Source organism: Pseudorca crassidens, chromosome 3 (genome assembly GCF_039906515.1).
Source record: "Pseudorca crassidens isolate mPseCra1 chromosome 3, mPseCra1.hap1, whole genome shotgun sequence".
Taxonomy (NCBI): domain Eukaryota; kingdom Metazoa; phylum Chordata; class Mammalia; order Artiodactyla; family Delphinidae; genus Pseudorca; species Pseudorca crassidens.
Window position 1 is genome coordinate 27,302,212 of NC_090298.1, and position 24,863 is coordinate 27,327,074.

At 39.4% G+C, this 24,863-nt stretch overlaps 2 long non-coding RNA genes across 3 annotated transcripts in view; both read left to right on the plus strand.

Moving 5' to 3' along the window:
* Positions 1-24,863, plus strand: part of LOC137221185 (uncharacterized) — a 386,417-nt gene that overhangs the window by 290,411 nt on the left and 71,143 nt on the right. The gene's annotated exons all lie outside the window — the stretch shown is intronic.
* Positions 1,285-24,481, plus strand: LOC137221180 (uncharacterized). Of its 2 annotated transcripts, none has more exons than XR_010941912.1 (3): positions 1,285-1,536; positions 12,406-12,652; positions 20,771-24,481. It is a non-coding gene; the product is annotated as an uncharacterized lncRNA (long non-coding RNA). The 2 variants fall into 2 exon arrangements; XR_010941911.1 differs by having other exon boundaries at positions 1,297-1,536; positions 12,406-12,619.

Below are 24,863 nucleotides of genomic sequence, written 5' to 3' on the forward strand. Positions count from 1 at the left end.
CAAAAGACCCCGAATAGCCAAAGCAATGCTGAGAAAGAAAAATGGAGCTGGAGGAATCAGGCTCTCTGACTTCAGACTATACTACAAACCTACATTAATCAAGACAGTATGGTATTGGCACAGAAACAGAAATATAGATCAATGGAACAGGACAGAAAGCCCAGAGATAAATCCATGCACTTATGGTCACCTTATCTTTGATAAAGGAGGAAAGACTATACAATGGAGAAAACACAGTCTCTTCAATAAGTTGTGCTGGGTAAACTGGAGAGCTGCATGTAAAAGGATGGAATTAGAACACTCCTTAACACCATACACAAAAATAAACTTAAAATGGATTAAAGACCTAAATGTAAGGCCAGACACTATAAAACTCTTAGCGGAAAATATAAGCAGAACACTCTATGACATAAATCACAGCAAGATCCTTTTTGACCCACCTTCTAGAGAAATGGAAATAAGAACAAAAATAAACAAATGGGACCCAATGAAACTTAAAAGCTTTTGCACAACAAAGGAAAGCATAAACAAGATGAAAAGAAGAATATTATGAAAAAATATTTGGTTATGTTGAGTTGATCTTTTTAAATAGAGCAGAATGTCATTTAATCTTACTGGATGAGAAATATTTCAAAATCAAGTACTGTGTTTCACAATCACTAGTCAGTGAAATTCTCCACATGTGCATTTACTCAGGAGAATAGCTAATTATTAGCAATTTCATAACTAGAAGAATGGTCTGAATCTTAAACTGTACTCATGGATTCAATTTACATGCTTTTTTATACAATTTGAAAAATATATATTAATATATTCATGGAAAGTAGAGCTTTCACCTACTTAATGGAAATTATCAGAAGGCTGTAAGGTATTTTTCTTTTTAAAATACATTTGCAGAATATCAAGGGCCTAAGAACTATCAGAATGCATGTGGAAATTTTACACCAAATACCTATCTAGGAATTTATAGCAGCAAATCATTGCCATACCCTTCAAAGGGTTTATCTTAGGGGTACACATTTATACTAAGGGGGATGCCATTGCTCTAAACCACTTTTTCTCAAACTGTGGGTCATGATTCCTGGGGTTCCAAAGACATAGTCTCAGATCCTCCAATAGATAGTTTAAAAGTCTCATTTATATTTCTAAGGTATCTCAAAAATTCCATACCAGCACTCAGTTATGATCATCTGAGTGACAGCTCATAACTGAGAAGTGCCAAGAATTGTTACACCTCTATTTGCATTTGGGTTTTCAATTCATTAACAGCAAGTAGCAGTACTCTAATTATCATGGGCTGATAGGGAGAGATATTTTCACACCAAACGAAGGCAAAGTAATGAACTGGCCCAGCTGTCGCAAGGTTTTCCAGTGGATTGAAGGGAAAAATGTTGGGGGAATTGAGTCATCATAAGGCACGCAGTGGCATAGCAATGCTGAGCTCCAGGATGCCCGCAGTATAGCCATCAGTACAATGTTCACGTCGGGAGTCGCAGCTCAGTTTCAGAAAAATATCACCTGTCAGGTTAAACTTAGGTAAGTAATTTGAATTATATTGGTTTTGTCATTTTGTTTGAATTGAGTGGCTTGTTGTGTTAAACCTTGCTGTGGCTTTATAATTTTATAAGTGCTATAAATCCAAAGGTTTTTACCCCTGGTTTTATATTGGTACACATCTAAGTAACATTGCAGTAAAAAGGTAATTGAAGACAACACTAGATGATCCACGAGGGTGTTTGTTTTATAATCTTTTATGTATTTTTTAAAAAGTGGTCCTTTTGAGAAACACTGCTCTAAATGTTTTGGACTCTTTATCAATTGCCTCTATGTGCATTTCTTTTTATATTTTCAAGAGTATAAATCTTTCTCTCTGATCATGGATGTGTTAAAGTCATTGCAGCAGACCTTTTGCACTTGCTTGCCTAGCACCCGCGAAGCCTTCTTTTGGTTACTTCCCCTCTGTTTTCCTTTCTGGAATGCAGTCTTGGTGGAGCTGCCAATCATAGTGCCCCATCCTTCCTCCACCCCCATCCCCTGGCGTAGGGCTGGACAGAGGATCCAGATGATGTCAGTCATACTCTCCCTGGAATTTGAGGCTTGAAGCAGAGTGACACAAGGACTGAAAATAGTTGAAGCTGATTCATCCCAATGGTGGAGTCTGTCTACTACTTCCTGTTACCTTATTCCCTGCCTTCGCCTGGATTCTGTCCTTTCCAAGATTTGCTGGTCAGCTGCTGCTTAACTTCTGTGGACTAACCTGACCTTTCAACAAATCCCTTTATTTTTGGTAAATTTAGCCAGAGTTGGTTTCTGTTTAACAAGCCACCATTGATGGGGATGTAAGAGTGAAGTCTGATATAAAGGGTTAGTGATAATTCCAGGAAATTTTGTTCGGGGTCAGTAAAATAACGTGGAAATGCTATGGATAACATTGACTGGGGCTCCTCATTTGGCTCTTCATTCTATAAACACTACTGAAAGAAGCCATGGAGGCTTGTGGCTTTAGCGTCCAAGAGCTGGTTCTTTCACTTACCAGCTGTGTGACCTTGAGGATGTTACTTATGTTAAACTCTCTAAGCCTCAGTTTTCTTCATGGATAAATGGGGGGATTAAAATGGTGTATACCACATGGAATTGATGTGAAGATTAAATGAGACAAGGTATATAAACCATATAGTAAACATTCAAAACATAAAGATTATTGTTACGATAATTTTGATATCACAAGAGGTCGTTTTATGAGGCCACAATTGAGCTACATGCTGGGGCTGCAAAAATAATAAAAGAAATTAAATCCACTCATATTCTTCTTGGAAAAAGCATTGACTTTGTTTGAAGCAGCACACTGATATTCTATTTCAGGTAGAAAGCAAGGAATTAAGTACCCCCAAGGAAATGCTTAATTAATAGTCGAGTGAGCATGGAGAGAGAAGAGACATTAGCCAGGGAATGACAGATTAGAGATTTTAGACTGAAAAATGATGTAATATGATCCAGCCCGTGTAAAATGAGGAGACAATTGCCATCTGTGTTTAATTCTGGCGTTCTATGTGGGATTATTGAACTAAGGGACAAACCCAGTTATAATTTATATTCGTTCTCTTTATACATAGAAAACAGATCCTTGAAACAGATTTTGGGATTGGGTTGTGTGTATGTTCAAGGAGCACAGAGATTACTTCCTTGACAGGGGTCGGGGAGCATGGGCCGTGGGTAGTTCGTGGCCTGGAGTGGCATCATGACTATTCCAGTCATCACTGCGTGGTATCCAGGAGTGAAGTGCAGGTGGCAGGAAAGGCGGGGGGAGATCAAGTGGCCGTGGGACTTAGTTGCTATAGTGACAGTAGTGTTTGTAAAGACTGTGGAGTCACTTGGCTTCTGAGAACCCTAGACAGTACGAGAGAAATGAAAAGCTATGATCATAGACTTAAGAATACTCATAGGGAACCAGAAGCCCTCCACACAGCTTTGAAGGAATTCTCCATCCCTTCTAACTTCAGGGTTGATACAGCTGAGGGGTAAAGGCTGAAGAATTGTAAGTCAATTAAATTCTTAAATTGCTAGGCTTCTTAGCCTAGGGTAAGGGCACTCGTGGGGCTCCAGTGGGACAGGAGCCATGGCTTGAAGACATTAGGACAAGGCTGAGAACTTGGAACCTGTAAATTCCCTTCCACTCCCTTGCCAGCAGAGAAAACCTCACCCGTCTCCGAGGGAATAAGCCTTCCTCTGCTAAAAGCCTTTAAAATGGAAACATCTGGTGATTGCCTCCTAAACTAATGTTACCACTTATTGCCTTGAGGCCTGTAACAAGAGTTAAAATCCAACAGAGCCCTGACTGAGAGGCACAAAGGCCAGGCTTGGAAGAGAGAGTTTATACAGAGTCACAAGATGTCACTGATCAGGCTTGGCGAGAGTCTGAGGAACATACATGAGAGTGGATTCTAAAGGTGTTAGACCAAATAAGACACCATTTAAGGCGCTTTTGGCCTGAATTGATTAACACTGGAGCATTCTTACAGGATTCCAGATTTCACGCGCTGGGTAGACTCAGCCATGGTTCGGCAGCATGGTGTATTGTCCAAGGTGTTTGGAATATATATCCCATCCCGTATATGTCAGTTCTCTTGCTATCACAGTATAGTTTGGAGAAATAGTGGCCATTTTGATATTCCCATAGTAGTTGGAATTATGCTAATGGGACTTGGTGATCAAGAAGTAGAAAATTCTTTTGATGCCTTTGCATGTCCCGGTATGAAAAATAAATACTGAGAAAGATTAGGGCTTTGCCATCTTGGTGAATTTCCAGAGTCCAGTGATCTGGGTATTTGGGGATGTTCTTTCTACAGTGAGAGACGTGTTGTTGCACCACGCCTTGCTCACCAATAAGAACTGGTGAGCTTCTGTGGATTTTGGAGGCATATCCCATAGGGCAACAGTTTTGAATGGGACCTGGAATAAGAAATGGCTCTGCAGAAGGTCTAGGGTCTGACCCCAGCTGACCCTGGCTGCCCTGCCACTGGAGCCTTGTGACCCAGCAGAACCAGCAGTAGGAGAAAATTTCTTTGGGAAAAGAAACTCCAGTATAATAAAATAAAAATAAATATTTTTATTGTCTCATCTTTTCCCATTATTTTCTCATTTTTATAAAATAATACATACTTATAGAAATTTTAAGAATATAAATATGGAGAAAGAAGAAAATAAATCAACTATAATCTCACAGCCCATATCTATGGTGGATCCCATCTTGGTGCACATTCTCTGTATCCTCCCAGCCTCTTTTTTTTTAATGCATGTAAATACTTTTTTTTACAGAAAAGCAGATCACATAGAACACAGAATTTTGTAACTTACATTTTTCATTAAGTGTATTGAAAATATTCATTGTTCTTCAGCAACATTATTTGAAATACCTGTTTCATGTTTCATTGTATGGATATCTCATCATTTACTTAATCTCTTAGCTTTGGGTATTTAGATTGTTTTCAATTTCTAGCTACTCTGATAGGTTTTGCTGATAAACACATGTTAATTTTTATTCTATTCAACTAAACCACAGCCTAGAAAAGAAGGAAAACTGCTATTGGAAAAGTAATATACCTTTAAATAAAAAATGTTAATGCAGAAAGAAATATGTACATATGTACTGTTTCTTATTTTGTTTTTTTGTTTGTTTTGGCTTAAGACAACAGAAATTTATTCTCTCACAGTTCAGGAGGCTAGAAGTCCAAAATCAAGGTGTCAACAGGGCCGTGCTCCCTCTGAAGGCTGTAGGGAGAGGATCCTTCCTTGCCTTTTATAGCCCTGGTGGTTCCAGGCATTCCTTGGTTGGTGGCAGCCTCATTCCAATGTCTGCCTCTATCCATATATACATTCTAAATTGGAGAGGAGGAGGGCAAAGCGTCCATCTATCCTTACAATAATGTAAAACTTCCTGAACTTAATTGTACTTCTGTGATTTAGGTTATTAGTTCAGTAATATATTCTACCAGCATTGATCAATGTTTGGGACAGAACCACATATAAAATCCAGAGATTGTATAGATTTCCTCTTTTTTTTTCCGTAAGACTTAATGAATATTCAAGAGCAGTTCTACCATGATATTTTGTTTTTGGTTAACTCCACCAAAGAACAACTTGCCTAATAGTTGCATTTTGTATTAATCATGATCTTTATCTGCTTTGACATCTCTGGCCGCCCTTGCTGGCTTGGGAGAGACGGCCCCTCCAGGATGAGCTGCTTCCTAGAGAAAGCAAACAACTTTTCCATGAGCTTAACTTTCGTATGCACACTAACCCATCCGAAGACCCTGTCCCTGGCCACCTCCTTTGTTTAACTCACACACCAAACCAATTTCCTTGCCCTCAAAATCAGATACTGGACAACTGGAGACCACTCCAAGAGCCCATAGCCCTACAAATTATTCAAATGATTCAATTCTACGCTTGTTCAAACTTGCCAACCCTGCCTTGCCCATTCCTTCCCTCAGAAATCACAAAAAAGTCTCTGGCCATACTTCTTCCTTTTCCCCTTCTGCCTCCTGACCCACCCACTTCAGCGCTTCCCCACGTGGTCCTGCGTGGTGTGTCAAGCCCCCTTCTCTTGGGAAATGTAAGCAATAAACTCTTCTTTCAAATGCAGTGTCACTTCACCATACCTGATTAAAACAAATCCCGGGTACATTTTAGAACACCTTCTTTCTCTTCTTAACCATAAACATTCCAAAGCTGCCTGGGGTCCCAATTCTATGCCTATCCTCAGCGCACTTTTCCAGTTTATAGCAACATCCAGGCAGGGTCAGTGTGCACCTGAGGTTTTAGGATTGCCCAAGCCCTGAGGCTCTGCACACTGTGTGGGCAGAGTTTTTCCCATAATACAGAATGCCTTTTGGATATTGCAATTTGTTTTTTATTTTTCTTGTTTTTTAACTGTGTCTTCATGGTTCTTCCTTGTTCAAAGGAAGAAGAAAACAATCTATTACTTTGCTTCATCATCTTTGAATAGCTGAATGAAACAAGAGGCCCCCTGGATTTTCTATGACGAAAATATGTCTACGGCTATGCAAATTTTACACAGTGTGAATCTTTCCCCAAAGTCCAGTAACTAGTCATGTAAAAGATGTGTCAGCCAAAGCTTCCGTTTGATCTTTGTGGCTCTGGCAGCTTAAAAATAACTCCCGTTGAGAAATAGAAGAGTGTCTACTCATGATGACACTAGGAAACACAGGAACTTTTAAGAATGAGTGATTCATTACGAGGATAAACCAAATAGAAATATAACCCAATTAAAACCATTATTCCTGAAAAATAAGATGTGTAGATTTTAAAAAAGGACTTACTTGATAAAAGGCTGAATATAGAAAGTTTAGAAAATTAGGTCAAATACTAAACAGTCACCGAGTAACACCTCCACACACTTCAGGCTCAGAACAAAAATCTCCAAAGTTCTTAATAATAATGTATGATAACGCAATAAGACGTATCCTACAGAGGGATGATAGAGTCGTGATGCCTTGCTTCTTGGCTTGGCTTTATTTGGTGGCACTGGCCATTCACGGAAATTTCTAGGCTCTCCTTCATCTGTGAAATGAAAGATGGGACCGGCTGAATTCTTCTAAAAATTTGACATGTTAATAATTTACTTGGGATTCGTTCTATGACTGTTCAAAGCCCATCTTTAGGCCTTAAAATAGAAGCCCCCAGTAGTAGAGACCTTTCCTCTTAATTTATTAGCAGTACCTAACACTTTTGATATATGCTGAAAAATAGATGCATGGACTTACATTTTGTAATAAATGAAAAATGACCTGATTTCCACAGCAGGAGGCAGAGCGCCGAACCCCACCCATATCACCCTAAAATCAGAAGGGGTGAAGGTTGGGGAGGCTAAGGGAAGAAAAGCCTGACGAATATTCATTGCAGCCATCACTTTGGCCTCTCGATTTTCACCCTCAAGAGTATCCCCATACCTCACAGCCAAACAAGAAAATCACCTCACATGATAAGTTATTCCTCATGTGCCTAAAAAGGCACTCACTCTTTCTCCTGAGGAAGAGCAACTCAAATCACACTGGTTATAGTAACCAGACTCTGGATCAGGAATTTTCGATAGGGTCCATTATTTCTCTAATTCTGTGATGATCTCATCTCAATATTCCACAGCTGATGGACCACATTGTAAAGTTATCAATGTGACAGTGGAGCAAACAGAGAGAAAAAGAGAAAGTAGGTAAAATATACAAACATACGCGGGATAGAATGAGGGTGGAAACAAGAGTAGAGATCAGAACCCTCAAACCTGCACCACATCAGGAGGCTATCATTGGGTTTAGGGACTCTGCCATGCCGTGGATCCTTTGACTTCAGCCGGTATCTCAGCTTGTTACTGCTCTTCACCTGATGAATTGACCCCCAAACCTTTAATCCAGTGGAGTCTGATTCCTTGGCTCAGATATGCTGCCTGTGTTCTGAGGGTTCTGGTAGTCAGCGCTGTCTGCTTATCACTGGTGTTTTCATGCGAGGAGGACCTCATGGGAGCCCTTTAATTCCATTCATATTTCTGTGTTTTGGCACACCTAGTTCCCCTTAATAGTTAGGATTAACCCTTCTAGACAATGTAAGACCAACTTAGGACTCATCCTATATTTTGCTTATTTACTCATTGGTACACAGTTTCCAAGTAGCCATTGTCAATTGTGAAATCATTCCTTCCTGGGTTCAAAACCAGCAGAACCCAGAGTCACAGAGATGGCAGCATAAAATTTGAAAGTGGGTCATTAGGAGTAATAATGACATGTGACAATCCCATTCCTGTCCCTTCATTCCTAGAGCTATGTATTCTGGCTGTGGAAGCAACAGCAACGTATTTTGATTGAACCTTAAATAGGTTTTTCCTATGTTGTTTAAAACTAGCTGCTTCTGACAGATAGCGAGTATGTGATAAAACCTGCAGATCTCATGGGAATGAGATTATTACCTACCTTTTTTCATTGTAAAGTTAATTCCTTCGTCATAAGTAATGGTGTGTGGGATACCATGACAGTAACTCCATAGATGATGGAGCTGGCAGAAGCATTGTGATAAGGAAATCAATCCAAATACAGAATAAGTATACATTTCAGTGAAAATATTACATTGCGACCCAGAGGAAGGGATTCAGTGTAGTTAGCTTCCCTTCAGAGAGGTGGATGTTTCACCCAGAGAATGGTTATCTCAGGGTTGTTCCCTGCTGTTGTCAAACTGGGTACTCATAGTAGCAGTAGCTAAGCCAGTTTTGCTAAGGCAAAGTCTATTTTGTGGAGGTGATGTATAACCTCTGCTCCTGACAGCATGGATAGTTTGTTTATGAGTCCTTTGAACAGCAATGGAGTGGCTGGGGAAGGAAGTTGCTAGACAAGGTCATCTTTCCCACCTGAATAACTAAGACCCTCCTCCAGGGTAGGAAATTTCTGCTGAGCATTGACATGGAACACAAATATTCTCACACTCTAGGCCCATTCAAAATGTCTATCAACATACCTTATCCCTACATCTCTTTGTCTGCAATCTTCAAATCTTCTTCCGACCAGAGCTCTGACCATGGAGTCATTCCATTAATCTTTTTCCATCATGTGAATTTGGATTAAGTTCATCTGCATATCACAGAAAAACTCAATGTAGTGGCTTAAACAAGAAAGAAGTTTATAACCTAGAGAAGTCTTCAGCTGTACCATTCAGGGCTATCACTACCTCTTCTTCTTTAGGTGTGATCCTCATCCCTTGATCCAAGATAGCTTCTTGAGCTCTAAACATCATGTTTCCTTCTAACTGGAGAAAGGAGGAAGGGGGCGGATAGCAAACTCTGATTTCTTTCATAAGCCTCTCTGGAAATGACACATGACATTACTGCTTACATCTCATCATTAATCACATGTCTACATCAAGCAATGTGCCTAGCTAAAATCACCAAGACTGAAGGGGACAGTGGATCTTGAAAGGCAATTAACAGTCTCTCCCACATACATAAATCAAATATTCTTACTCAGGCCATATCTCCTTCAAGGTAAAGTAGACAGGTAAAATCTTTTCCACTGTCTCTTCGAGGCCACTTGCAGGTGGGTGAGATGGGGGCTGTAACTTCAGAGTCTGCTTCTAGCTTATGTTAATATACTTTGCAGCATTATCCTTAAACCAGGCTTGTTTTTCTCCCCTTCACCAGTGAGTTGGCTGGAATACATTTCTTATGACCAAAGGTGTAAATTAAGGAAGGAGTATCAGTATGGAATGAGTAGTATTTATTCAGAGAGAGTAAAAATCTTCCCCATGACCCTCCAGTATCTGGTGGGCTTGAACTTATACATACTTCTTCCATTTGATGTGGGGAACTGCTGGGCATGTTTGGCTTTATGTGAAGGGGTTAGATAAAACTCAGTTCAGGATGGACAGCTCAGGACACATGGTCACTTGGTGGTCCATGGTCAGACATTCTGTCTTCATCAGGGTCCAGCAGCAAGCCGAGGAATGCTCCTCACAGGAGAGTATTTACTTGCTCCAACTGCAAGGCCAGCTATTGTGATGCTTCTAGTGAAGCTTGTATCTAGACAGTATCTCCATCTTCAACAGACACTTCAAGGATTTCCTACATCATAATGACAAGTAGCAGACTTCTTATACTTCAGTCTAGACTTGTTGGAGAGCTTGCTTTTACTTTGGTCCCCACTTAAAGCTAGCAGTCTTTCAGTTTAGCTGGGTCACTGTAGCAAACCCAAACACAGTATACAGTGCCTCCAAAATTCAAAAAGCCTCAGCAAGTGAAATGTATCTTTCTTTCTTAAGGGTATGGAGTATAAGATGCATAAATTTGTCCTTTATTTTACAGTGCAAATACATGTATTTTCATGGGCTCTATCTTCTGTCTTCACCTAAACATATATTTTAAATGGTCTGAATAGTATTTGTCATTTTATGTTTCCAGATACACTTAATATGTTACAAAAGTACTTGATCAGTGTGATGACCTATGAGATATTAAGGCAGTCAAGGTCCCTGCAAAATTATGTTTCAAGCTAGTGAGTTGAAATACACCTGAGGTGCTGTCATAAAAGTATACTGCTTTCCCTGCCAGGTCAAAGAAACTTGATCTGGGGTTTTTAATTTATTAGGCTAGAGCTGGTGTCAGAAAATTACAGCTTTCTGTTCTTGTAAATCAAGTTTTATTGGAACACAGTGATATGAATTCATTTATGGATTCTCTATGGCTGCTTTCATGCTACAAGGACAGAGTGGAGTAGTTGAGACATACTATATGGCCAGCAAAGTCTGAAATATTTACCATCTTTATTGGCAAATTTTCTAAATCCTGGGTTGGAGAAATAACTTGTTAAGTCAGTAGTTGCAAAACAGTTTCGAGGGGGCTGTTTGGTTTGCCCACATCTGTTTAGATGACTACAAATGCTGTCTCTACGAGATTGAACATCAAATAATTCACTGTCATTTTCCCAAGATTATACTCTTTTCATTCCAGCCAAATTGGACATATAAATGGACATGTGATAGGAATCATCTTCTTCCCTCACATATAAAAAATATTTCATGATGCCCCCAATCTTGATAATTTCTCAGAAATGCAGAATTGCTTTTGGTTTTCAATTTTGGAAAGGAGGGGAAATCCTTGAGTTTCCACTTGGTCTTGTCTACTAAAATAGTCCTTACTCTATGGGTTAGAAGGCAATGAAAGTATTCTTGAGTTGCTGAGGATATCTATATTTTTGGTAATCATGGATAGTATGACAGTCCCATTGGACCTCTGGTGAGGTGGATAAAGTTAAAGAAAAAGTCAGCATATCATGTGTCCTTTATTATCTCTACTGTGATTGGTAGACTGTAGTGATATCTGGGAGCTCTGGGAGTTAGAATTACCCTTGATTCAGTGTAACAATAGTTTTCCAAAATTTTGGGTATTTCCCTTTTTTCCTAGTGCATGGTTATACTGATGAATAGCTAAAGGTCCCTTTGGAGAAGAATCGGAAGAAGAGTCACAGTACCCACTTGTGGTGTTACTTCAGGTTCCTTCTTTCCTCAATGGAACCCAGACTTTTCTTCACCAACTCTGTGAATGGATTCAGGACTGAAAATTGGGCAAAGTGTTGTTACTCTTAGGACTTTGTGTTTTTTATTCAAGTCAAGTAGGACCTTAGCAGTTTAACTTTATATTTTTATTCCAGGGACCAAATAATAAATTAAAAGTCACCAAAGTTTCACATGGATCAGAACATTTTAATTACAATGATGACATTACTGTCTATAAGAGCAGGAAGGGGAGGAAGGTAAGGCAAGCAAGGTGCCTAGGATACAAAATTTAAGGAGGCACTCACTCTCAGGGGTAACATGAGTGCTAAGCCCTTCACTGCCACAACCGTGAGAGTGAATGTCTCCTTAAATTTTGTGTCCAGTGTGTCTTGATTGCCTCGCCCTAGTCCCAGTCCTGTAGAATAGTAATCATGTGTTTCTACTTTACCTTGGATTGCTAAGTACTGCTTCTGGATCTCCAACATCTCTAACACATTGGATTCATTCATTCCTGTTGATATTGAAGAGACCATTTCACTTGCGGCGTCTCCCCGGCTATGGTGAATGTGTGCTCTGCTTTCCAGATCCCCGTTTTAGGGCAGAGACACACTCATTCCATCAGCTTCTGGGAATGTTGCTAGCTGAGGACTGTCAGCTGAGTTGCTCTCCAGGAATTGCCTTTATAAGCTGAAGAAAGCCACTTCATCCAAGGTCATGCATCTCGTAGGGGTCAGACTTCAAGGTGAAGCTGGATACCTTGCTTCAAACTTAGGCATCCTAGCTCCAGAACTCTTGGTGGGATTGTATTGCAACTCAACTCCTCTCTCTGCCTAATTCTCCTGTTTCACTCTCCCACAGATGTTCTCATCATGAAAACATTTACCAGTAAATTTCCTGCATACAAATCTTCTCTTAGAGTGTGTTTCCCAGAGAACCACATCTATGAGAGATGGTGCCAGGTGTGGTATGAGGAAGCCAACCCTACAATGAGATTTTGGAGCCGGATCATCTTCCAGCTGACTGGCATTGGGGACAGCATCAATGGTGGCAAGTGGAACACAGATCACCCCAGGCTTGTAGCGATGCATTCATTAAAACTATCACGGTTGGTGTACTGGGATGGGATACCAACGGAAAGGAATTTATGGGTGGATTGTGGAAAGGAATGCAGAGGTAGGGGCAATACCACAGGTGTCTGAGAAGTTTGGTGGAAGTAGTTATTATAAGAACTGTGGAATTGGATGGCTATTCCTGAGGAAAATTAATCAAATAGAGTAAGACAATGAAAACTGAGGGATATTAATTATTAATTAAAGGTTAAGTATGAAAGTCAGAAGGCCTTTTGGGCAGCATATAAGCAGACGCTTAAAAATCAAAGGGATCAGGCATAGTGCATATAAGAATACTAGTGCTCCAGAGGTGGTTGAATTTTTAACATTAGAAAGTCTGTGACACCAAGGTCATGGCCCTGACTGGGAAAGAGTAGTAGCCTATGACATGAAATGGGGAAATCGGAACTTCCTAGGGCTGCAGAAAGGGCCCATTACTCCCTGTTAAAGGACCTTCCTCCCACCTTCTTGCTTGAAAACAACTTGGAAGCCTCTGCCACGCAAGACAATAAGAAGTCCCCTTGGGATCCACACCCATCTCACATTCTGGCTACCAGGTCAATAATTAGGGTCAAATCACAATAAAACTCATCTGTGGAAGTGCTGGCCTGCTAAGGAAGGATAGCAACTCTACCTGGAAGGAAGTGCAAGAACTTACCAACATGGTAGCTGCTGCTGGGAGGATGGATATGGAACTGGGTCCTGAGGGTGTTGCATGAAGGGAAGTTAGAACATAATAAAGGAGTTTATCATGGGAGCACGCTTCCATGATACATGATTTAACAATATTGGCAATGACCCTGAAAAGAAAGGGAAGGCTCACACCAAGGGAAATAGAAATTCCAGAGCTGCTGTGGTAGGCAGTGAAAAACAGATCAGAAGTTTCAGAGAAGAGGGCATGCTAGAATAGACATACAATCTAAGGTCAGCGAACCCATTAGCTGATTATGTTCTGGGAAAGGGCCCAGAGAATAGTCTATTTATCAATGTATTAAACAAATGCTCTGGTGAGAGGGCACCAGATTCACTGAAATGCTCACTGGTATTTGTCCTTGATGATAGGAGACGTTGATATAGAACTGAGCTTCCTGGTAACAAGGGGATAATAGGATTCTAAAATAATAAAGACCTGTTGGTCTTTAATCATCAGAAGAAACGAGGCTACAAAATCAGAGGGGCATGGGGTGAGTGGGTTTGACCTCTAAGAAGGCTCAGGGTTGGTTAACAGAAGATGTCTTCCCTAGGAGCAAGACAGAAGGCAGGCAATAAGGGTATTGCTTAATTTATGCAACAAGAGAAATCAAGGATGGATGATAAAAGGGCTGAATGCAGCCAGACCCAAAAGTCATGATCCTTTGCTCAGTTTCCAGACCCCGAGCTGTTTTAAGACCTAGAACCCCTGAATTAAGGGAGAGGCCATATCTCCAGGAGGAAGGACCCTGCAATACCATGGCAAGTGTATATGGTGACAATCCCCCTAGTCCTTTCCCAAGGACACCTATGGTATTTACGCAGATAACCAATCACTGGGGAAAAGGCAAAACCCAAACATTACAAGGACTGTTGGACCTGGGGTACAATTTAACATTGCTATCCAGGGAACCAAAACATTTTTGTGGACCACTTTTATAGTGGGGGCAAATGGGAGACCAGGTAATAAATGGAGTCCTGACTCAGGTCCATCTCACAGTGGATCTGAGGGTTCTATAGACCCACTAGTGAGAAAAGTCTTCAAAGGACTTTTCTGTATAACAGGAAAGAATAAAAGGAAAGTAAATACCAAGTTTCAAGAAACCACAACAGCCTAATTTACATAATACAAGTTATTCAACCTACCTTGATGGACTAGGTTCATGTATATTGACCAAAAACTCAAACAAAGAATGGCATAAAAATATGCATTCATTCACTCTTGTAAAAGAAGCCTGCAGGTCTATCATAGGGGACTCAGACACTGATTTTTCTATTCCACCATCCTTAACATGAGGGCTCTATTTTCAAGGTCATTTTATAGTCTGATATGATTGCTGGAGCTCCAGCCATCATGTACATATACCAGGAAGGAAGAATAGAAAGGAACAAGCGTCTTAGTGTATGCCCTCCCTTTAAAAAGAGCCTTCCTGAAATTTTTACCCAACTTCTAATGTAACTTGTAGTTACATTTGATTAGCTAAACTTCGTTTCACATGGCCATGCTAAGTGCCAAGGGAGGATGATCAATAATAGTTTATCAGCAGAGAAGATTGTTTCCTTGAATAAAGTGGGGTTCTAAGAACAAAGGGGAGAATGGACATTGGATGGACAATAGATGGCATCCATGGCTCAGAAGCTATATTCAGTAGATGTCCTTCAGCTTTAAAGAACTGGGAAAAATCCAAAGCCACATTGCCTGTATTTTATCTGTACCTTGAGCTCCTCTCCAGAAGCCATGGGGAGTTTTCATCTTAGAACCCATCACCTCAGTGCTCCCTCAGTCTCCCAGGCTGGCTCAAGCCAGAAGAGACAAATTTTTCTCTGGGCTTCTCCTACTTGGTTTCAGTTTTTGGCCAGGGAGTCATACCTCTTCCCTAGGGGACTCTCAGTAAAACTCACCATTTTAGGGTAGTATGTTGTGGAATTTTCTGTCCTCTAGCATGGTAGATTCTTATTTTAATGGCTGCCAATGAATCATGCATCTGGTACTCACTCCCTTATGTATTGTATCGCCTTCCCACACTGACGCTGGCCTTGGCCATGTGACATGCTCTGGCCAATGAGACATCAGCAAATGTCAAGCCAGAGACTTGATATGTGCTTTTGTACTGGGACTTGTATTCTTGGATCACCTGTAAGAAAGTGTAAGAAAGCTAGGTCATCTTGTTGGAGAGGTTGCATGGATGAGAACTGAGACTTAACAGCCAGCAGCCCCAGCTAATCTCCAGGCATGTGAGTGAGGCCCTCTTGGATCTTCCAGCCCTAAATAAACTACCAGATGATTGTAGCCACGTGAGAAATCATAAATGAGAAAAATCCCAGAACCACCGGCTGAGCTCATTTGCAGAATCATGAGTAAATAAATGGTTGCTGTTTCAAGCCATTATATTTTGAGGTGATCCTTTATGTAGAAACAGAAAACTGAGACATATTGGAAATTGCTCAGAGAAGTTATGGCTAGGGTTAGGGTTATGGGTTGGTCATATCCCCTAACCACAAGGCTATGGTTTTAAGAATGTTCTCTTCAGTAAGCATGCGTTGTTTTTGGCCACCCAGCATCCGTTCCTCCCTCGTTTGGTAAGAACGCTAGGATTTTACTCAGGGTAATCAATTATTCAATTCTCACATGTGATTCTTTTGGCCACAGTGTTTAGACAGGAAGAAGTAGGTGACTTAATTCAGACAATTAAATGTCTGGTCCAGGACTTTTGTTCAAACTCTCTTTTCATCTAGAAAGCAGACTCTGAAGTTATGAAAGATCTGAGGAAACTGGTTTGGCCCTCCTCTTTGGTAATGGAGACATACCAAATAGCCACTGGAAACATACTGAATTTTTACTGTAAAGAAGTTCCTAAAGGAAACCCTCATGTAGAGCTGGAGGGAGTATAAATTGATGCTGCCATTCTGTTGTAATCTGACCATAATAAGTAAAGTAAAAACACATATACATGTTGATGCAGCAAAATATACCCCAGGGAAACTCTAATATAAGTGCAAAAGGGGACACAGATGAAAATCATCATCAGAGCAGTTTCTGGTAGCAGAGAACGGACACAGGTATCAAAAACTAGGAGAATGGGAGTTCCCTGGTGGCCTAGTGACTGGGATTTGGCACTGTCACTGCAGTGGCCAGGGTTCGATCCCTGGTCAGGTAACTGAGATCCTGCTAGCTGCACAGGGAGGCCAAAAAAAAAAAAAAAAAAAGAAACTGGAGGAGTGAACAAGTAAAATATGGTAGAATACTATGCGGCATTCAAAAGTAATGATGTAGGCCAGCAACATGGCAGGCTAGGAGGTCTCAACGCTTGCCTGCTCAACAAAAACAACAAAACAATAAATGAGCAACTACAAACTGATAAAAACAGCTCTGAGAAAGCTCTGGACTGTAGTGAAGAAGTAGTAGAAACTCTGCAGGGCTCAAAAATGGAGGATGGCCACATGGAAAAGAGTAGGAAGCATTTTACCTGTGTCACCCATCCCCCAGTCCAAAGCAGCTTGGCACTGAGCGGGATACCCTTGGAGGGATTTTACCCCAAGGGGCAAGGGACAGCAGTAGAAACCCAGCAAGCCTCATTGCTGTGGACGTTTGCAGGCTTTGCTACTGAGGACCCCCGCAGTCCTCACCAGCACCAAACTCAGCTAATGCAGCTGCCCACTGCTGTGTCCCCACTGCTGTGTCTTCCCCAGGGTTGAAACTGTCACTGTGGTGACATAATAAAGGCTATATATGACAAGTCCACAGCTAGCATCATACTCAACATTGTGAAGTTAAAAAGACTTCCCCCCTAAGATCAGGAGCAGCAGATGGCCACTCTCACAAGGAAAAGGAAAGGAAAAGGAATCCAAATAGGAAAGGAAGAAGTAAAATTATCTCTGTTTGCAGATGACATGATCTTATATATAGCAAACCCTAATGGCTCTCTGAAAAATTGTTAGAACTGTACATGAATTCGATAAAGTTGCAGGATATAAAATCAACAAACAAAAATCAGTTATGTTTCTTTACACTAACAATGAACTATCTGAAGAGAAATTAAGAAAGCAATCCCATTTACAATGGCATCAAAAACAATAAAATACTTAGGAATAAATATAGCCAAGGAGGTGAAAGACCAGTACACTAAAAACTATGACATTGATGAAAGAAGTGGAAGAAGACACAAATAAATGGAAAAGATATCCCATATTCTTGGATTAGAAGAATTAATGTTCTTAAGATGTCCATATTACCCAAAGCAATCTATAGATATAATGCACTGCCTATCAAAATTCCAATGGCATTTTTCACAGAAATAGAAAAAACTGTCCTAAAATTGTATGAAACCACAAAAGACCCCTAATAGCCAAAACAATCCTGAGAATGAAGAACAAAGCTGGAGGCATTATACTTCCTGATTTCAAACTATATTAAAAAGCTATAGTAATTAAAATAATATGGTTCTGGCATAAAAGCAAGCATATAGATCAGTGGATCAGATTTAAGAACCTAGAAATAGACCCATGCATATGTGGTCAACTAATCTTTTTTTTTTTTTAATTGCGGCGCGCAGGCTTCTCACTGTTGCGCCTCTCCCATTGCGGAGCACAGGCTCCAGACGTGCAGGCTCAGTAGTTGTGGCTCACGGGCCTAGCCGCTCCACGGCATGTGGGATCCTCCTGGACAGGGGCACGAACCCATGTCCCCTGCATTGGCAGGCAGATTCTTAACCACTGTGCCACCAGGGAAGCCCAGTCAACTAATCTTTGACAAGGGCACCAAGAATGGAGAGTCTCTTCAATACATGGTGTTGGGAAAACTGGATATCCACATGCAAAAGAATGAAATTGGACCTCTATCTTACACCACTCACAAATAGTGACTTGAAATGGATTAAAGACTTAAATGTAAGACCTGAAACCATAAAACTCCTAGAAGAAAACAGGGAAAAAGCTCCTTGACATTGGTCTTGGCAATGATTCTTGGATAAGACACCAAAGCACAAGCAACAAAAGCTAAAATGAACAAGTGGAACTACATCAAACTAAAGAGCTTCTACACAGCAAAGGAAGCAATCAACAAATTGAAAAGGCAACCTATGGAATGGGAGAAAATACCTGTAAACAATATATCTGATAAGGGGTTAATATTTAAGATATATAAGAACTCATACAATTTAACAGGAAAAAGCAAATAATCCAATTAAAAAATGGACAAAGGACCTGAATAGACATTTTTTTTTCCAAAGAAGACATACAACTGGCCAATACGTATATGAAAAGTTGCTCAACATCACTAATCATCAGGAAATGCAAATCAAAACCACAATGAGATTATCACCTCATACCTATTAGGATGACTCTTACCAAAAAGGTAAGAGATAACAAATGGTGAGGATGTGGAGAAAAGGGAACGCATACACTTTTTGGTGGGAATGTAAATGGGTACAGTCATTATGGAAAACAGTGTGGTGATTCCTTAAAAAATTAAAACTAGAGCTTCCATATGATCCAGGAATGCCACTTCCGGGTATATATCCAAAGGAAATAAAATCAGTATCTCAAAGAGATATCTGCATTACCATGTTCATCACAGCATTACTCACAATAGCAAAGATATGGAAGCAACCTAAATATCCTTCGATGGATGAATGAATAAGAAAAATGTGATGTATATGTATATGTATGTATGTATTACAATGAATATGCAATGGAATATCATTCAGCCATAAAAAAAGGAAATCCTGCTATTTGCGACAACATGGATGAAAATTCAGGGCCTTATGTTAAGTGAAATAAGGCCAGAGAAAGAAAATTACTATACACTGTATGGTATCAGTGGAATAAAGAAAAAGTTGATTCCATAGAGAAACAGTGAATAGAATAGTGATTGCCAGGAGCTAGGAGGAGGGGCATTGAGGAGATGCGAGTCAAAGTGTGTCAACTTTCAGTTATAAGAAGAATAAGTTCTGAGGATCAAATATACAGTCTGGTATTGTACACTTGGAAGTTGCTGAGAGTAGATTTTAAGCATTCTCACCACACACACACACACACACACACAAATGAGTTACCTCTATGAGGTGATACATGTGCTAATCATCTTGACCTTGGTAACTACTCCACAATGTATATCACACCATCACGTTGTACATTAAATACGTATAATTATATTTGACAATTATTCGTCAATGAAGAGATGACTAGTTCTAAAAACTAAACAAAATGAAACTAATGATGTAGATTTTCCCCCTAATAGTTTTGTTAAGATCAATCCATGACACTGTCTGTGAAAATAAGAAGTAGCATAATACAGTTTCTGTATTAGAATAACACATGTATGCACAAGACACACTCTTTTTTAAGAATATAGACTTATCTACAGCATGTATTAAACACATAAAGAGGATCTTATAGAGTGAAGGGAATATGAAGGGAGCAATGAAGGGGAGAACTTAAAATAAGACAAGAACCGTACAGATTGATCATGAATGTGCCAAGAATTGAGGCTATAGTTAATTAAAACAGTTGTACCTGAGGTTAAACAAAAACCCCCAAATGATTCACTAGAACATGAATGACTTGCAATTTGAGACAATTTGTACACTTATATACACTTGAATATGACAATTTGCCCAAGTGGAAAGTCATTTCCATATCTCACCTCCAGACTTCCAAAAGTCTGCAAAGCAACAGGGTTTATGTTAAAATAATTCTTACTATTTTCCCCAGGCAGTTAGTAAAGGGAAAAAGCACATAAAGGCTGAAAAGGGAATATTTTTGTGGGAAGGATGAAGAGAAAAGAAGAGCATTTAATGTAGAGGAATTACCAACAACTGAAAAGTAACAATGTTAACTTGATGAAACAGTTTTCTCCACTAGTGTCAGGGCGAAATTTGATGTCACAACATGATCACCAAAAATATGAGAGGGCAAATGTCAAGCATTTTCCTGATGTTTTCCTCATGGCATTCTATTCTATTTTAGTCTCATGTATCAGCTTTCCAAGATATAATACCTCTTGGAATGTACTTGCTGGAAAGAAATAAAAAACTGTATCTCACAACATTGTACACGGTGGTAACACAAATTTTCCTCATAATCTTTAATTCCTGTTCACAGCGTTACAAAAGATAATGTACTGAGTTTTTCTTTTTTCTTTTTTTAGAATACTGCATTTTTCTCTTAGCGAGGAAATAATCAAGAATTAGGTATGAGTGATGAGGTGCTGGTATGTCAATGTGTTAAGATCTCTTGAAGTTAGTATTTAGGATCTTTGGCTTATGATATTATTTGCATAATCGTAACTCCAATGTGATGATATCTGAATATTTAAAAAGTTATTTTAGAAGTTATGTATATGAATATATATGAGCTAATTTCTCTTTGAATTATCTTTTTCCTTTCACTGCTTTATTATTTCTCTTCTAAATTCTGTTTTATAGGAAACTTGCATTTTTTGGATTTATCATTGGTGAAATGAAATTTCAAGTGCCTACTACATCATTCTTGAAGGAGAGAATGCAGGATTAAAGAAAAAAAATATCCCAGTCCTCATGGAGTTTACATTCTAGTGGATTAATGCTGATTAATTTGGAGTATAAACTGCTCAATATTGTGATGTAATAACATCAGGAAAATGATTTTTATAAGATTTTAAAAAAATGTTATGTTTATAAGATGAAATTTGATATATTTTTGTCCTGATAATGTTTCTCTTAAACTTTGCACACGCGACTATCACATAGATTCAAATATAACTTGGGTCAAATCATATCCCCAAATAAAACAAGTGAATGTCTGATGCAATAGGTTTAAGCTAGAGAACACCATTGTCCTTGACACACTGTAGATGTTTAAAAAGGTTTTTTGAATTGGACAAGAGCATTCAGCCCTGGGTCTGACAATTTTACAGCCTGGGTTTTAATACATTAGGACATTCTACTCTTTTCTCATTACTTATGGTAATATCCATGATCTATAAATTAAATACATTCCTTCCAGTACAATCCTCTTCGTGCTTCCATACAGCATTTGCTCCCCTTTATCTTGAAGGTCCGGCCCCTTGCAGGCACCAGCCACTTCTATTTCTTCCATTTTTAAAACTGCTCTCTAATTTGCCCCATTTCCCCTTGCTCCCTTTAGCCTGAGTTTCTGGAGGAGCCTTAAAGCTGTGAAGGGTAGCTATGCGCATGAGCTCTTGTTCTCTTTGCCCCACTATGCAGAGGAAAGAACACTGAACAAGCTCCTGCCTCAAGCTTATCAGGAAATATCTGAGTCTGGGAATCCAGGGCCAATATCAGAGTGATTGCCAAAAAGTTTCCTCCAAAAAAGCCACTGTTGTGATCAGGCAATAGATACTTCCAAACAAGGTATGCATAAACCATCTTGGTTTTGGGTTTTAAATTCATTCATTCACTCATTCCATAATGAATTTATGGAACATTGATCGAACACTTACTTGGTATAGTACTCTTCACCAGGCATTGAAGGGAATGTAATAGCAAGAGCTGCCATTTATTAATTTCCTACTGTATATGAAGCACTGTGAGTCTATCAATATTTTTTTTTCTGACTCTTACTTCTACAGCACCAGGGCAAGACCGTTATCTCCATGTTAGAAGGAGAAAACTGAGGGAAACGAGGAAACTGAAGGACAAATAAGTGAGGAGATAATCTCGGGACATGTTGTGAGGCTTCCAGATGCATGCTGTTCCCGCAGGACACCGCTCTGAGGACTTGATCCCTATCCAGACTGCTTCCTTGTAAATGGAAATAAAATTGAGTGTGATCACGACCCCGAGGGATGCTGTGGGAACTCAGATGGGAGAGGAGACCATTGCCGAGGCTTGCAACTGTTAGTAAAACCTTAAGAAAAAAAGTAGGAGAGTAGGATGCAATGGCTGTGCATTTTGCCCTGAGAAAAATTCTCTAAAATTCCATTTTATATTTTTACATACCTTCTTAAGTCCTTTTTGGAGTAATGCCATGTACAACTAAATAAACAAATTAAATGGAGTCAGAAGTGTTATGGATAAAGTTGAGGCACATACACTTGTTTTTGTGAATCTCATGATTTATATTAAATGACTTGTCTATAAATCAACGGTGAGAATGCTTGATGTAGCTTGCAAATCCTAGAAAACCTCATGCCAGCAACTCAGGTTAAATCACAGATGAGTTCTACATTTTTCGGAAGTGTTTCTAATGTCATTTTATCTCAGGACATCTCCAAAGACATGAAGAGAGATTGCGGTTGATGGAAACCTAGGAGGACAGTAATACAGAAACAGATCTGATCATAAGGAGATAAATCTGGTAGAGCAGCATCTTCAAAAGAATCCCTCGAGGCCACATTTAACTGCATTTTCTGATGAAAGTAAATCATAAGTTTAAATAGAAAAAATATGTAATTGCTTTTACTTACAGTGCTGGCAAAAAATTGTAGATTTGTATAAAAGAAGAAAAGAGATCAATTAACAGAGTCCCTGCTAAGGAAAGCTAAAACCTAGAGGCAAGGTTTCAATTTAATTTTTTGCCCTTTATTGATTTTCCTCCCATGTCTTGAATGGATGGTTCCCTCTAAAAGATCAACTATATGTTAAAAACAAAATCTCAACACTTATGGAATTACAGAAATGTTCTTGAATTATGTGTAATATTCTTTCATCTTTTCTGCCTCTAGGGGGAAGTGTGTTTTCAACAATTCTGTCCCCAGAGGACACTTTCTTTGTGGGCTACAGGCTTCATAGGGTTATTCTTCAATATGACTTCAGGGCTGGCTTAACAAGGGAGAGGAGATACTCTTTGAAAGGCACTTTAGAGATTGCTGTGCGAATTCTGAGGGAGATCACACAGACTGTGACAGTTGGTAGAGAAAACTTCCTTCTGATACAGCATTTCTAACACATTTCAAAGAATCACCGGTTGAGGTTCCCTATAGAATGTTGTCTTCCCTGGTGGAAAAGGAATGCCATAGAGACATGATTTCATTTCACAGATGGAAAGCAAACAGCTGAATACTTTATAGAAAACTTGCCACTTGATTTTAGTAACAAAGTTAAAAAATATGATTTGTGGATATCGATGAGAGTTCTAAATCCTATAAAAAGTCTATTATTGATGTTTTCTGTAATATCACATTTAGGGCTAACATTGCTTTTTATTTGGCTAATTTTATTTTATTTTGCAGCATTTCCCTGTAACTTCCTTTTGTTTTCATTCAGTAATTGTAGTCAGAAAGAATGCACTCGGTGAAAAGGTTAGCAATCTTTTGAATGTTAAAAAAAGTGCTTCTTTTTTCCCCCATTTCAAGTTTTACAGAATTGAAGGGAACAATTATTGAAAAATTGAGTCCAAGGGATGAGTTATTTCTATTTTTTCTTTTTTCCTACCTTCTTGATTTGATTCATCTTTGTGATTATGACGCTGCAAAAGTTATACTATAATCTATTAGTAATTGTGTTACTATGCTGCATATTTTCAAAACAGCTTCGTATAAAATCAAAGTTTGATATAAAGCATGTTACTCCTTAATGAAATTTAACTTTGTTCCCAACACTCTTTTACATGGTACAATAAGTATTTATTTCTAATCCAATTCCATGTAAAAATATTCTCTGGGGATGAAGAGGTATTTATATTCTTTGGCCTAGATTCTCCACATAGAGAGTGAAGGGTCTTAGGCTAGGTGACTTCTAAAATTTTTCCTGCCCTAAGATTGGAGAACTTCATGATATGCACACTTTCAGTTGCCTGGGAAAATCTAATTTGATGGAAAGTGAATAAAACTGGTAATGTTAAATCCATATACATATATGACTTGGCAGGTCTTCATATAATCTTGTGGCTATTTTCATTTGAAAAACTTTCTTCAAAAATCCTAAATTCTATAAAATGACGTCATGGGGATGTAACGTACAGCATGGTGACTATAGCTAATAACGCAGTATTGCATATCTGAAAGTGGCTAAGAGCAGATCTGTAAGTTCTCATCACAAGAAAAAAAGTTTTTGTAATTCTATGGTGATAAACGTCAACTAGACTTGCGGTGGTGATCATTTCACAATATATACAAATATCATATCATTGTGTTGTATCCGAGACTAACATAATGTCATATGTCAACTATACCTCAATAAAAAAATCCTGCTCAATGGAAAAATTTCTGTTCAATGGAAAAATGTAAGGGGTGCTTTGAGCATTAGCAAGAGAGGTAACATTGGCTTTTCTGGTACTGCTGCCTAGTTTGGGGGCTCTCCCTTACACGGTTTGTCAGTGCTCTTGAATGACAAACTGGAAGTTGAGAGCTCTGATCCAAAGGCCACTGAGAGGCTGCGATACTCGCTCGAACATAAATGCACTGACTACCCTGCCCGTGACCCTTGGCGCGAACGGGCAGCGCCTGTTAGGGGAGAGGCGTTCACACCCGGTGCCACTGAAACCCCAGCCTTTCCGACTAAGCCCACGTTACACAGTGTGCGGAATCATATCGCCGTTGGCCAGTGTTCCCCAGACACGGGGCATAGCGAGCAGTAA